Source organism: Sarcophilus harrisii, chromosome 3, assembly GCF_902635505.1.
Source record: "Sarcophilus harrisii chromosome 3, mSarHar1.11, whole genome shotgun sequence".
Classification (NCBI taxonomy): Eukaryota; Metazoa; Chordata; class Mammalia; order Dasyuromorphia; family Dasyuridae; genus Sarcophilus; species Sarcophilus harrisii.
Genome location: NC_045428.1, coordinates 271,405,021 through 271,421,108, shown reverse-complemented (window position 1 = coordinate 271,421,108; position 16,088 = coordinate 271,405,021). Strand labels below are relative to the sequence as shown.

Below are 16,088 nucleotides of genomic sequence, written 5' to 3'. Positions count from 1 at the left end.
TTAAGTGAGAATTAGCCAACAGAGTTAATGATTTTCTCTCCAGACCCTCTGGGCTCATAAAATGTTAGTCTGACTTAAAGACAGTTAATTATGGTGTATGATCTGCCAATGGACTTAACTTCCTGAATATGTACAGCCCAGTCTGGAGATAGTTGATTTGATCAGGTCTGGCAAATCTCCTCTGAAAGCTCTGCTGTTTTCTCTTAGCTCATCCCTCTTTCAGGCATTTCCAGGAGATGCTGTCTGACAGCTCTTTTGCTTAACTTACAAGAAAAACTCCCTAGTGTACCACAGACATATGAGCAAAAACAAGAACCTTTTATGGTTTTTAATGTTTTCTTTGATAAGTGAACAGATTTTTAATGGTTTCCCAATGATTATAATTTAAAGTGTTTTTTTTTTTTTTTCCCATGGAGGTGTAACAGGAAGATGACACACAGAAACAAAAATGCACAGGATGAAGAAAACAATGAATCTACAGAGATATAATGATAATAAATATAGTTCTTACTATGTGGGGAACTTTCCTTAGCACTTAACAAATATTATTTCATTTGATTTTCACACGTAGACGGTAAATGGTAATATAATACCCATTTTACATTTGAGGCAAAGAGGTCAAATAACTTGTCCAGCCTAGAAGTGTCTGAGGCTAGATTTGAATTTTCGTCTTACTGATTCCAGGCCTACTGTTCTATGTACTGTACAATCTGGTTATTCTCAGTTATTTATCAGTTAAAAACAAAGTAACAAAATAAGAAAAGCAAACATAGTGATGATAATATTATTGAGTCTCACTATAATACTTCCCTCTGAGGTTCATGAACAGAGTTATAGAATGATACATCCAATGCAACCTCCTTAACTTTCAGATGACAATCCCAGGAAACAATGTTGTAAATAAGACCACCTCATATTTCAGTTCAATAAATCTTTATTGAAAGATATGTGAGTATTTGACTGAATATAGAGTATACTTAATGATATCCTTTTGGCACTTGAATAACAACATTTTCAATATAAGATTTTAGGTAGATCTAATATTCAGTTCTACCCTGTAGCAAATAATATCAAGGTTATGACCAGTGCATTTGTATTCTAATGGCTTAGTACATGGGGTATAGCATAAATTCAAGATAACTCATATTCAAGAAGCTCAACTCCTGTATCTATTACTTGTATTAGCAAAATGTTTATATTGAAAATATATCCAGGCAAAACCAACAGACTCCCTTGAAATGTCATCCAGATTTTTCCAAGATGTTTGTTTTGGAATGTCCTCTGGAAATTATTAGATAACAGGATAAAACTTTCAGAGCCTTAAATGACAAGGAAGAAGAGAATGGGGAGAAGCTATTCTAATTTTGTCTTTTTCCTTGTTGTTGGTGACCAGACCATAGTCATGGAAAATTACCAGACTGCAGACCTTGCATCAAGCAACAGATGGCGGCCAAATGGCCAGGAAAGCGGAATGACCCCCGCACCTCAGAACATATATCCATGGTATTGTGTCAGCCACAGAGATGTCTCAGGGCATAACGACCCTGGAAACTCAGATAAGAACAATAACCACAGGATGTCCTTCCTTCTCCTCCTGGAACATCTGCTCCCTCCTGTAGCCCCCTCCCATATCTTTTCTCGCACACAACACACATAGCTTCACTCTCCCCTGCCCCCTTTTTCCCTCCCAGCTTTTGTCCTCACGTATTATGCCTAGCTCCACCCTATATAACCTGAGCTGTTTCCAGCAATAAATGAGACTTGCTTCAGCCGTATGCTGTCTCCCTCCTCCTTTCCGCCCGTTTCTCTTTCAGGCTGGGTCCCCCTCGGTTCCCCACGAATAACTGAGTCCCGGTGGACGGGACAAGTGGCCCCCAACGTGGGGGCAAGAGGTACGAACCCTTGCCAGGCGGACCCCGAAGAATCGTCCAGACCCCGAAGAAATCTCAAGAATCCCCTTCTTTCCTTGGTAAGTAAGATTCATCCGTCTCATAGAAATGGGCCATAAGTTGTCTAAAGAACAGGCCTTTATAAAGGACCTCAAGGCCTCCCTCAGGGAAAGAGGAGTTAGAGTAAAAAAGAAAGATTTGGTGAAGTTCAAGGACAGGCCCCACAATCTCGACTATAAGTGCGGCTTTGTGCCTGCTTATTTTTGTGCCTCCTGGGGTTGTGAGACCACAGGATCTGTATACTGGAAATCCTCCTCTACTTGGGATTTCATCACAGTCACTGCCAATTATACACAACAGCCTATTACCAGATACGATCCTGTAAAAGGACACTACATCTCCACAGGCCTAAGCCAGTGTGGGGGATGGTGTCATCCAATATGCATCCAATTTACATCTCAAGGGAAAAAATACAGTGAATGGGCCCGGGGCACCTCGTGGGGCCTCAGACTTTATAAGCAAGGAGATGACAATGGCCTTATCTTCACCATAAAACTTTTGAAAAATACTCCTAACAATCTTGCTCCCATAGCCATAGGGCCCAACCCCAAGCTTCACTCCCATATTAACTATAAACGCCCAAGTGCCACTAAGCAATCAGCCACAGGCATTCCCTCCCAAGAAACTGTCCCTGCTGCATTCTTTCGCCCTACAATCCCCCCTGGGCCTCCCTCCTCCGCTACAGTCATTTTATCTCTAGTGACTACTGCTGTTCAGGCAATCCGCAAGGTTAATAACATGACTGTTGAGAATGTTGGATTTGCTATTCTTCAATACCCCCTTTTTATGAAGGTCTCGCCCACTTTGGGGAGATCACGTTTACCAATGATCCTGCTCGTCTTAAGTGGGGAATTAATGGCAGACAGGGCCTTACCCTTAGCAAAATCTCTGGCATGGGACTCTGCCTTGTAGGTCCTCACATGCTTCCCCCCTTTCAACTAGAGGTCATCTGCAATCGAACAGTTGCTATTAACACATCTTATATTTACGTAGCTGCTCCCAATAATTCATACTTTGCCTGTTCCTCAGGCCTCACCACCTTCATCGTTACACACTCTTTTTTCTATGATAAGGATTACTGTGTGGTAGTTTCCCTTTTTCCTCATCTTACAATTCATTACCCAGATGATTTTTTAAGATTCTGGGAACAAGGAACCAACCCTCGGTCTAGGAACAAGAGAGAACCTATAACAGCCGTCACCCTAGCCATACTTTTAGGATTGGGATCGGTAGGTGCAGGTACGGGGATTTCCTCTCTAGTGACATCTAATCAACAGTATGCCAGGTTAAGTGCCGCTATCGATAAAGATCTCCAAGAGCTGCAGTCTGGCCTTGAACACCTTAAAGATTCAGTCGCCTCCCTAGCCAAAGTGGTACTTCAAAATAGAAGGGGGTTAGATCTGTTATTTTTGCAACGGGGGGGCTCTGCGCTACCCTAAAAGAAGAATGTTGCTTCTATGTGGACAAGCTTGGCCTTGTGGAAAATAGCATACAGAAAGTTAAAGAAAGCTTAGAAAAACACAAAAGGGAGAGAGGTCAACAGGAATTGTGGTATCAAAATTGGTTCTCCACCTCCCCATGGCTAACAACCTTACTCCCTAGCATACTAGGGCCACTCGTTGGTATACTCCTTCTCATCTCCTTTGGCCTTTGGCTATTCAACAAACTAACCACCTTTGTTAAGTCTCAGGTTGATTCTGCGATCCAGAAAAATGTTCAGGTTTTGTATCACCGGCTCCACAAAGCTGACTCAAAAGATGACCTGTCTGCCCCATGGCCTGAACCTCTCCATTTCTCTGACCTTGATGTAGAGCTGAACACTCCATGGTACCGGAAGCTTTGTTTAAGATAAGATCTTGCCCCCCCGCCCCCCCCTTTTGGGAACCTTTTAGGCCATAAGCTGTGGACGAGCCCATGACAGGAATATTGTGATTCTATGTTTTGGACAATCATGCCTGGCTGTAGGAGCACCCAATGATGGGATTATTGTGAGTCCGCTCCCAGTGGGAACGGGGACCATTCACATAGCCTAAGACAGGGGCACTACCCTTTTGTATAGGCACCAAACATAGCTGCAAATCACATAGCCTAAGACAGGCCATCCACTGACCTAATGTATAGGCTCCTTCATTTTTAATAAGAAAAAGGGGGACATGTTGGTGACCGGACCATAGTCATGGAAAATTACCAGACTGCAGACCTTGCATTAAGCAACAGATGGCAGCCAAATGGCCAGGAAAGCGGAACGACCCCCGCACCTCAGAACATATATCCATGGTATTGTGTCAGCCACAGAGATGTCTCGGGGTGTAACGACCCTGGAAACTCAGATAAGAACAATAACCACAGGATGTCCCTCCTTCTCCTCCCGGAACATCTGCTCCCTCCTGTAGCCCTCTCCCATACCTTTTCTCGAACGCAACGCACATAGCTTCACTCTCCCCTGCCCCCTTTTTCCCTCCTAGCTTTTGTCCTCACGTATTATGCCTAGCTCCACCCTATATAACCTGAGCTGTTTCCAGCAATAAATGAGACTTGCTTCAGCCGTATGCTGTCTCCCTCCTCCTTTCCGCCCGTTTCTCTTTCAGGCTGGGTCCCCCTCGGTTCCCCACGAATAACTGAGTCCCGGTGGACGGGACACTTGTGACTTTTTCTTTCTTCCTTCTTGGCCTCCTCCTTAGAAACCCGAAGTTTCCTTAGCCTCTGCTCCTTGGCTCCTTTGGCCTCTTGTACTACCTCCCTGGTCACTGAAGCCTCTACAATTATCAATGTCACAACCTCCCCCTGTCCTCCAAGCCAATAGTCTTGACCCAGTCCTGAGTTATTTTGTTTCTCTTGATTTCTTTATATTCCATGGCCTCTTTCACAACTTTACCATCTTTTTTTTTTTTTTTTTTTTTTTTTTTTTTCTGATTTGGAGTCTGTAAAATTGAAAATTGAGCCCTTTAGATGATTATGTGCCTGTATATGACTATCCTGATATCCAGAGTCATGTTATGTTCTTTTGTCATGTCTTTGGACAGAGCTTTGATGATCAAAGTTTTGCAGGATTGGCTCCTTCATGTTACTTTAGCTGTCTTTTCTTGCTTCAGTTCCAGCCTGATGACTCTGTCTTTAATTTTGGTGGTGTTACAAGACTTGAAATTTTTTGCTTCTTCCATGGAAACAAATTTAATGAATGTGTATTCTTTGGGTTGAACCGTAGCTCTTCTGGGGCAAGCTGATGGATATCACCTTTTCAAACACTCCCTCCAGACTTTCTTCAGAGGTGTTATAGATGAGGTTATTTACTACCAGCATCTTTGAATCTGCTGTTACTGCTTTAAGAATTGTTTTCACCACATCTCAGTTCTCTTGTTCTTGATTTTTCTCTCCTGGGCAGTCCTGAAATGTCTGCACATCAATTTCAGTCCCATGGTTTTCTTCCAGGACCCTGTCCTTATCTGCTTCTGTCTTGAATTCAATTTCAGGCAATTCCCTTAGGTATGATATCCTTTGTGAGGATTACTCTGTACCAAGACACCCAATCAAATCTTTGAACAGTTCCTTGAACTCCTCCCGAGTTACTTTATATGGCAGATTTTTGATGAAGAGGATCCTTGCATTTTTATCTTTCTTGTGTTCTTTTCCTTTTCCTGCTTCATTTAAGAACCAAGCACTTTTAAGCTACTGAATTTCATAGACTTTTCCATGTCTTAAGAAGATTCAAATTCCACATAGTCAAATTTCCTGGTGGTATCAATATAGGCATCCACAATGGTAAAATCCTTCAGAAGCAGTTTTATAGAAATTTAAGTTATCAGATAAGAGGTTGGAAATTTGTATATTCTTCAGTTTCCAGTTTCTGTTTCTTGGCTTTGGGGACTTTCTATTTGCCCATTTCTACTTTTCCTCCTTCCTGGTGTTTCTTGGGCAGGTACTTCCTTCTCTTCATCTTTCTCATACTCCTTGGATTCCTTGACTTTTTCAATTTTTCCTAGAGGCAACTTTTACAGAAGCAGCATTCCAGTTGACATGTGTGATATTTATAGATTTTTCTGAGTCATTCTCATCTTCTTCCTCATGCTCAAATTCTTGTTTGGCTTTAGTTGCTCCAATTTTTGAGAAATTGAATGACTCAAATTTTTCATCCTTTTCATCTTCACTGTTTTCTTCTTCAGATCAGAAACATCCTGTCTTTAGCATTCTTCCCTGTTCTTGCACAGGTAACAAGGTACTATAGCTTTAGCTAGGATGGTTGTTTTATTCCCCAGTTTCCTTTAATTGTTCTACCCCAATTTCCATGAATTGTTCCACTGGTTGCAAACATTATCTCCCCCCCCCCCCCCCCCGCCCCCAACCATTAGGACTGATATAACTTAGGGCTGGCTACTGTAAGGTTATAAACTGTAAATGTTTAATCTTAGATAAGGGGAAGATCTTCTGTTTTAGACATCATGGCTCCAGACCTTCCTGACTTATCAGAATCCAGTGCTCACTCTGCCTCCCCCCCTTCTGTCTTTGTTCTCTCTTATCACTAAAGTCATATAAAGAATTTCTGGAATCTCACATTTGATACTGGATACTTTGAGATGCGAGTCTGATCTAGTCAATTAATTAAGCTCTCCAATAAATAAAATATTAAAACTCTCTAATCCCTTCTTGCTTCAATTTCTCCGGCATTACAGCTGATACTTTAGCTGCAATGGCTCCTTTCTTTCCTGTTGTGATCATAACTTTGGCTGAAATAGTCACCTTCTTGGATAGTGCCATGGCAGCCTTCTTATTAGAAGTCATGATGCTTTCTAGGCATGTATGACGGCAAGAATGACTTTTTTTGTCAAGTAGTACCTTCTTTGCTGAGATAGTCATACTTTTATTGCCCTTCTTTTGAGGAACCACAATTTCTTCTCCATTACTTTCTTCATCTTCTGATATGTCTTCATATTCACTGTCTTGCAGAAGGAGCCATTTTATTTGGTTTATTTTGATTTTTAGCAACCTTCTCCATGATGGCTGCATACAAATAAGGGATGGAGAATGCAGATCTGTTGGCAGAGTTCCAGCAAAATTGGAGATGGAATAAAGGATTCTGCAGGCAAGCAATCTTTTGGTGGTAGATATCAAGAACCTATTACATTTAAATTGGGGAATTAATCAATTGGTGTAAGATGAATGGGTGCAAAAGCTAACTTAATTAATAAAAAAAAATGGGACAGTTGTTGTATGATTTCATTTTTGGCAGGGACAATCCATTTAGTCCTTGATAACTATGAGAATATTTGTATTATTGATAGAATATACTGTTAAAATTATAGAGAGCAGGTTTTTTCAAGAGATTATAAAGTAGGTTCAAGTATATTGAGTTTAAGATCATTTCAGAATATGAAGTTTAAAAAATTGCCATTAATCAAGTTTGAGTTTTGTAAAAAAAAATTATAAGAGTAGAATGTTGATGTTCAAGATCTGTGATTTCATCAGTATAGGAAACTTTATGTGAAAATTCTCTCCAATAGATAAGCAACTTACAGCCTTATAGATATGTCTAAACATTTTAATGTTTTTATCATTGTTTTATAATAGAAGAAACTGAGGCATTTATATGTATATTTAAACTGGAACTATATTTAATATTATATTTACTATGAACTATATTTGAACTGGAACTATAATTGCATCGGTGTAATGAATTTCCAATGAGAAAATGTACATAAACAATTAAAATCTTATAAGACATCCTGGAGACATTGAGAAGTTAAATGACTTGCCTAGATTATCTAGCTACTATATGTCAGAAGCAGGATTTGTATCCAAGTCTTTTATGTTTAATTCCCAAAGAGATTTCAAGTCCAAGTTGTCTGTATAAAGTTGGAATTAAGGTTAGAAAAGCTATTCTTTGCTTATACTTTTAGAAGTGATCAATAGGTATTGAATTAATTAGACGGAAATTACATGGTAAACTTCCTGACATGAGCAATGAAGAGATGGAATGAGACATTTTAGAAAAATGTTTCAGAGGAAAAACACTCTTATGTAAGTACAAATCTGGTCATGGCATCTCAACAAAGATATAATAATGCTTGGGAAGTTTCACGAAAAGGCAAATAAAATGATCAGAGACACTGGAGATATAGGGGTGAGACTAGAAATTTCTAGGAGTGTTTGCTAAAAATATAAAAAAAGCTGAATTATATCAATCATGAAAGTGATTTTTAACTTTCTAATGTAAATCCAAATTGAATTGAATTCATTTTTATCATAGCTGAGCACTGTTCCCCTTCCAGAACTGAAGAGGTTTCTTAATTACACGAGTGAATTTTGAGTCCTGTGCCATGCATTCATTGTGAATGACAATCATATTTATAGAGCTGTTTTCATAAATCATGTTGTGCCAATTATAATAATAGTAAACATTTTTATATCCTGTGTTTTTGGATTTATTGAAGTGATTTGACTTTTGCTTTGTTTTTTTTTTTCTGAAATTATTAATGGATGCAGATTGACTCTACTGATTAATTATGGATGGCTCCCTGCATGACACATGGAAATGATGATGGCCATTTAAATCTAAAGGCAACTAAAATCTATTGCTAACAAGTTCTGTGCATATTCATAGCCCTTCACGAAAGTGAATCTCACCAGAATTTCACTCCAGAAAGTCAGAAAGGTATCAACAATAACAATATAATAGAGTATATCACACAAATTACCATTTTCTTCTCCCACCAAGAGAATAGATATATATATATATTTTTAAAATCAGGTTCAAGAATCAGTGCTATATAAACAAGAATTACAGATATTTTTCCTTTGTCTCAGTTTTCACAACAAATTCTACCAATACTGAACTGCTACTATTTGATTTAAACACAAAGACTGTCTATATCATTCCAGACAAGTCGTTTTCCAGGTTGAAGAGTACCAGTAATAGAAGACTTAAAATCTTCTCAGGAAGCCCTCTCCACATTTGGAAACTCATAATTGTTAATGTTTTGTCTCTAATTAAATTTAAATATGCTTTTTTCTAACTCTAGCTTTTACTTCTGGCCTCTGGGGTCAAATACAATATACAATACAATATAGCATATTTTTCAAGGGTTATTAAATTGAAGTCAGAAAACTTTAATTCAAATTTCCACTCCTCTGACTTGAACCTGCAGGAGGCAGTATGGTATAATTCCAAGAATTAACCAGTCAGTCAATAAACATTGATTAAGTTCTTTACCTTGTTTCAGGCTCTGTGATGGGTAGGCTATACAAAGAAATCTCAAGAATTTCACAGTAGAACAAGAGGCAGCATATAAGGAATTATGTATAAACAAAATGTATACAAGATAAATTTGGAATTATCGAAAGAAAGTTAGAATTAAGAGCATCAGAAAAGGCTTCTTATAAACAGGCTTTGAAGGAAGGCAGTGAAATCAGGAAGTGAAGATGAGGAGGGAGAGCATTACAGATATAGGCACCTGCTAGTGAAAATTCTGAGTAAAAGGATAGAGCGACTTTTTTTGAAGAATAGCAAAGAAGCTAATGTATGAATCTCAGCATATGTAAGGAGGGATGTTTACTTATAAAATTACAAATTAACATAATCTGTGTCATAGTATATTTTTATTTTTTCATTAAATATTTCCCAGTTGCATTTTAATCTATTTTATGCCCCATTGGGGTATTTTATGAGCCAACAAGTTTGATACCACTCAAATACTCTATCCCTCTTCCCCATTCTCCACAATTTTATAGAGGATGATTCTGAAGTTTACATACACCAAATTACAACATTATAAAAGTGTGAAATCACAAAGCTAGAGACTAAAATAGTAGATTACAACATGGAAAGAAACTTACAGACCATGCATTACAATCCTTTCAAAGGAAAACTGAAGAAACTAAAGAGGATGGAAGTTAAATGACTTGTGAAAGACTACAGAGTTAGGAGATAATGGAACTAGGATTTGAACTAAGGTCTTGTTATTTCAAATACACCTAAACACATTCTTCAGATAAATGGGCACTAAAAGTGAATGAGAAGCCCTACAAAGACTTCAGCAAGCTGTTAAAGCAGAGGTTCTAGTCTGCTTTCAACACTTCCATACATCTCCCAAAACTCAATGAAATAAAATAATAATTTTGAAAGAGGCAGATAGCTGGATTTTTTTTTTTTTGCCATCGCATATTTCTTATGTATAATCTAAGAGAGCAATTAAATGAAAGATTAGGATTTAATTGTTCAAGGAATCCTATTAATCTCTATTTTTGATTTCTCTAAAAAAGATATAACTTTTGATTTGGTCAACCATTGTTTTCTTCTCAATACTCTCTCCTTTTTAACTGCTATGATAATGCTATTTGCAGTATCTTTCTCTATATACCCATATAATTACTCTCTCTCAACTCCTGTTCTGGATCATTATTAATATCATGTACTTTGATTAGGATACCTGCTGTTATTCCAGAAAATTCTGTCCTGAATTCAGTTCTCTTAGTATACTTACTATATCTCAGCAAATCATCTCTATGTAAATGACCTAATCTTCCTTCCACTACAGAACCATACCAGCAGCTGTCACTTGCATATCCTGTAGTTACCTCAAAACTCAATGTATGCTAAATAAATCTCTTTATATTTCTCCTTAAACTTGTTCCTATTCTACTTTTCTCTCTTAAGGAGGTTGCATTGATTATATGGATCATCATCTTTATGTTCACCAAATTTCATAATCTTGGCGTCATACTTGATAATATAATTTTATCCGTAATCCATATTTGATAATAATACTCAACAACATCTTGTTGATTTTATATCTTTAATGTTTCTCTCATTTGTTTTTCCTAGGCAAACCCTTAGCTAGCCTATACATTGATTCAGACACATTTTCCTCTGATTTGGACTAGTGCAAATGGCTCCTAATTTTATTTGCAACTTCAAACCTTTTTCCTCTGCAATCTGTCTTCCATAGAGCCTCTAAAATCATCTTCCTAAAGCATAGGCCCATGTTAACCAACGTACTCAAGATTTTTTCTAAGATAAAATACAAACTCCTAAGCTTAAAATTTACAGCATTTTCACAAACTAGCTTTCACCCTTTTCTCCTGAAATCTATGTTGGATCCGAAATGACTTACTTGCCATTCTCCATACTTGACAATCTACCTCCTAATTCCATGTCTTTCTATAGATTGTCCTCTATGATTAGAATGCACTCTTTCCTCACCTGCAACTTATAGAATGTTAAGATGCCTTCAAAGCTTAGCTAATGCAACCTCCTTTAAAAGCCTTAATTATTAGTAATTTCCAACAATCTTACATATTCTTTCTTGTTTCTATCACTTAGTAGAGTATGTCTTTGTAACTCCCAGTGCCTAGTATTGTATCTTACATATAAAAGGCTTCATAAATTCTTCTTCACAATGTGTGCTTCAAGAATGTTGAAAATGCCACAAAATCTGCCTCTTTAGAAAACTATAATAAATATAAATTCAAATTACCCCAAGTAAGTAACTTCACATTTCACTTAAGCAAAAAGTCTTCCTGCTCCTTTATCATTTCATCACTTCATTTGTTTCTGTTATCTTTCCCTCTGCTCTTTATCTCTTATTTGTTTATCCAGAGGGGAGAGTAATTAGGAATAGGGATGGGAAAGGATAATCTGTTGACTGGTAGAAGAGTAGTGAAAGTGACATTTCACTTTGTGATCAGATAAATTTGAGAATATGTCACTAAGATTATAGATCCCCCACTACACATAAATTCTGTGCCAAATAGAGAGAAATGACTTTCAATATATACATTTTTCATTGAAATTCTAGTAAAGAACATTGGCTAAATTTTATTTTATTAAAAATAACATTGAGTCATGTAGAGTCAAGATGGCAGATTAGAAACAACCCAGCTAAACTTTCTCAACATTTGCCTCCAACCAACGTTAAAATAAAGCTTCAAATTCAATTTTGGAGAGATAGAGCCAAAAGAAAGTTATTGTGAGACATTTTTCAAGGCTAGAAAAACTGAAAAGGTTGGTAGGAGAAGATTGTGACACTAGCATGTCTAGAGCCCACACTCACAGTGTCAGCTATAGCAGATACAAAAACAGAAGCAGCAGCAATTTTAGAATCCCTCTGCTCAGAGATTGTGAGGGAGTTGGATAACTGATCAGAAAAAGCTTTCAAGAGGACATTCTGGCAGTGAGTACAGCTAGCCGTGGTTGTCTGTATGAGCAATGGTATTGCTCATATAGAGTTCTGGGTCATAGTACTTAGGCAAAGAGGAGTGCTGGGGATCTTTCACAAAGGAGCAGGAACCCTAATCTTAGTTTAAAGAAAAGAAGAATGATAATGCTTGTGGCTGCAGGAGACATGGGTTTTTTTCTGGATAAAGACCAGAGCAAAAAAAAAAAAAAAAAGGAGAGAACTCATCATACCTTTTATTTGATCACACCGTCTTGGAAACACTGAACACTTGCAGACTAAGAAAACTAAGTCTGAAAACATCATGAAAATGTTTGAAGGCTGGTACCGTATCTCCTCACTTTAGTATGAGCAGTGCTCAATTTTAATATAAAGTTCAAAGTCAAGAAAGAGTTTTGGGAAAAACGAGCAAACAACAAAAAATAATTTCACCATAAAAACCTATTGTAGTGATAGGGGATACTAACATAAACTCAAAAGAAGAAAATAATGTGAAAATAATTATAAGCCAATTGGAACCCTGTCCAACAAGAATTCCTTGAAGAATTAAGGAAAGAGATGAATGATGGAGGGGGAAAATGGGGAAAGAAATGAGGATTATGCAAGAAAATTATGCAAAGAGAGTCAACAGTTTCATAAAATCTTTTAAAAATAATATCTTAAAAAACAGAATTGACCTAGTAGTTAAAAAAAGGCACAAAATTTCAGTGAAGTAAAAAAAAAATCCTTAAAAACCAGAACTGGCCAAATAGAAAAAAAAACAAAATCTAAAAGATTTTGAAGAAAATGATTCTTTAAAAATTATATTTGGTAAGTGGAAACTAATAACTCCAGAAGACATTAAGTAACAATAAATAAATAAAAGTAAGGAAAAAAGCAAAAAAAAAAAATGAAGCATCCCATTGGAAAAATAACAAATGACTTGGAAAAAAGGGACAAAATTTAAGACATAGTTCAATGCTCTGATTCTTCCATCAATCTTCTCTTTTCAAGTCCCATCAGAAGACGTTTTCCTTACTGGTTGGTTACCTAGAAAGCAGAAACTATAGGGGTATGGTCAAGGAAAAAATAGAAGTTTTCCTTCAGTTTCATAGGTAGTGTATCTCCAGGATCACTTATAATATTTCTGCTGTATCTTTTATTGTAAATCTTCAAGCAGTCAAAAAATATAATGTTGTTGCAAAACTTGTTAAAAAAGTTGAAAAGTGTAAACTTCAGATGCAAAAACAGATGATACAGGAAAACTAGTCTTGTACTTATATGGAGGGTGAGTCTGAGGATGGTTTTATTTAAAAGATTGATTCCCAAGGCAGATTTATGAAGTGGATTTTACTTCTAATTTACTAAAAATAAATTAAATTCTGAGCTATTCTAACCCACAGCAAGCTGTCTATTTTGATTTGACGTAGTATAGCACTGGAAAAGAAGATAAAGGTGGAGCTATTTTTCAGTACCTTTATTTTCCCATATACATTTACTTTAAAGATTAATAAAAAATCCCGGTATTAAAGAAAAGGCAGCAGAAAGTAAAGAATAAAGAAAAATGGAGTTTCATTTGTAGGGGTATTTATTCTGACTCAGATGACTTTGGGTGGTGAAATTTTTAAGTAACAATTAAGAAATGAAGCAAAAACTTCAGTCATTAAGAAGAAAACAGCAACAACAGTTGCTTTCCCAAGGCTTTCTCAAAACTCCATCATACATGATATTTAAAAGTAAATATGTGTTTGTGGTAGATGAGGTAAGAATAAACTTATCCAAGATCAAAAAACCCAATGCTTGATATGCCAATTAGTAATATAGCAATTAAATTGCAAGTAGTTATTACTGTCTGCAGGAACAAAATAGAGCGTAGTGAATCTTTCATAATATGTGCATTTCTTTGTGGCACAACAAGTAAAAGATTATAACTATATAATGAATATTACCTCAATAAAAATTAAAAGCAGAACATATTAACAAAACTATCTAAAGATTCCATTTTGTGAAACAAATGTTATTGAGTTTAATAATTTGTCAATAACCTTGAAAATAAAGACATGACTAATTTTCGTTCTTGAAAGTAAGTTTTGGGACATAGGATTTTTGATAAGAAGTATTTAACCAATCAAATTTAAGGAAAAAAAAGAAATTGAATGTCATAAAAGATTTTAGGATTAAATAGGCTTATAAACTAATATAATTAAATATTCAAAAAATTATTTTCTCCAGTTTTATCCAAATTGTAAAACTGGGAAAAGATTTAAGCCTACCAATTTCTTCTATCATAAGGGCCCAGTACTTAAATTTGTAAAGCAGAAGTAAGAGAAATAAACTATAAGCCAACATCTTCAATACATTTCAATACAAATATATTGAATAAAATATCAGCAAAGATGGTACAGCTACATATTAAAAAAAAGATTTTGCATTATGACCAAGTTGTATTTACACTAGGAATGTGGGGTTCATTTGATATTGGAAAATTATTGACAATTTAAATTAAAAAAAAAACAGCAAAAACCACATGATTATGTCAACAAATAAAATTTTTGATAAAATACAAGATATTTTTTAGACTCTTAGAAAATATATACAAGAATGACCTTTCCCCCAATATGGTAAACAGTGTATAAAACTTATAGAAAACATCTTCTGTATTGTAGTAACACTAAAGTCCTTTTTAGTATGATCATAGTAAAGAAAAATTGTTCATTGTCACTTACTATTTCATAAAATTTTAGAGATACTATTTTAAGACAAGAAAAAGAAATTAAGAATGAATAAATAACAAAAATATCTGCTTTTTAAATACACATTAGAGTAGTTTACTTATAGAATCCTAGATATGTAACTAGAAAATACAAACAATCTACTTAAATCAAGTAGCAGAATTTTTCAAAAACCTACAAAAATCATTAGCTACCCCCAAAAGAAAATGCAAAAAGAGAAAAAAAAATCATTCAAATTTATTTTGGAATATATAAAATATGTAGAACATATAAAACTACTTTAGAATATATGAAATATATCATAAGCTCATTCATGAAGACATCTAGAAATTATATGAATAAAATTGAAAATACTGAAGAAATAAAGTCTTAAATATTTAAAAAAATAAATAATGAAAGAATTATTGTACTATTTGAAAGTTATGATCAACAAAGGAGACTAAGAATTATATTTAAAGAAATTATAGAGGAAATTTACACTGATAATTTGGATTTAGAGAGTAAAATATAAATTTGAAGAAGTCCTATATCATTTCCTGAAAGAAACTTCAAAATAAGGAAGATTCTAGAAATATGGTGGAGTAGGTCAGAAAATTTCAAGCCTTTCATATTTCCCCCACAAATAGAACAAAAGGATGATTCAGGGAAAACACAGATTGTGAAAAACAAGGAAGTGTTGGGGCAAACTGGTACAACCTGGGAAGACCCAAAAATTCCATGATGGAGGTTTATCCCATGTGAAATGCGAATATCTTCAGGATTGCTCAGCAGAAATTGCAAGCAGGAGCCCTGGGGTTAGCTGTATTCCCCTGGAGCCTCAGCCCAAACCACAAAAACTTTCACTTCCAGAATACTGGGAGGAATTGAGGTCTGAGCTTCGGAAGACTGAAGAAACCTCTGTTGCTTAGGAATGTCAGACTCAGCTCAGAATGTCAGACACAACACTGCAGTGATGTGGCCCTGGGAGAGAAGACATCAGTACACCTGGTCAGTGCAGACATGGATAGAAATACTGCTGGCTGTTCACACCTGAAGGAAGGTAGAGCTTTTGGTTTGGAATTTCAGGTGAGAGAAGGCTGAAGTGAAGCTAGAGGTACAATCCCCTGCTGATCCTAAGCTTAGAGGTGCTTACAATAATAGTTCTCCCCAAAAACAAAAACAAAACAGTCAAAGAAAAAACAACCCATTAATAGAAATTTACTATGGGAATGTTCATCTCCAGAGGAGAACACTGAAGTAAAAAAAAAAAAACTTCTTCTACT

General features: G+C 36.0%; 1 pseudogene; it reads right to left on the bottom strand.

The window, feature by feature from the left end:
• Positions 1–4,894: 4,894 nt before the first annotated feature.
• On the bottom strand, positions 4,895–6,110 carry LOC105750221 (annotated as a pseudogene).
• Between the last annotated feature and the right edge of the window lie 9,978 nt (positions 6,111–16,088).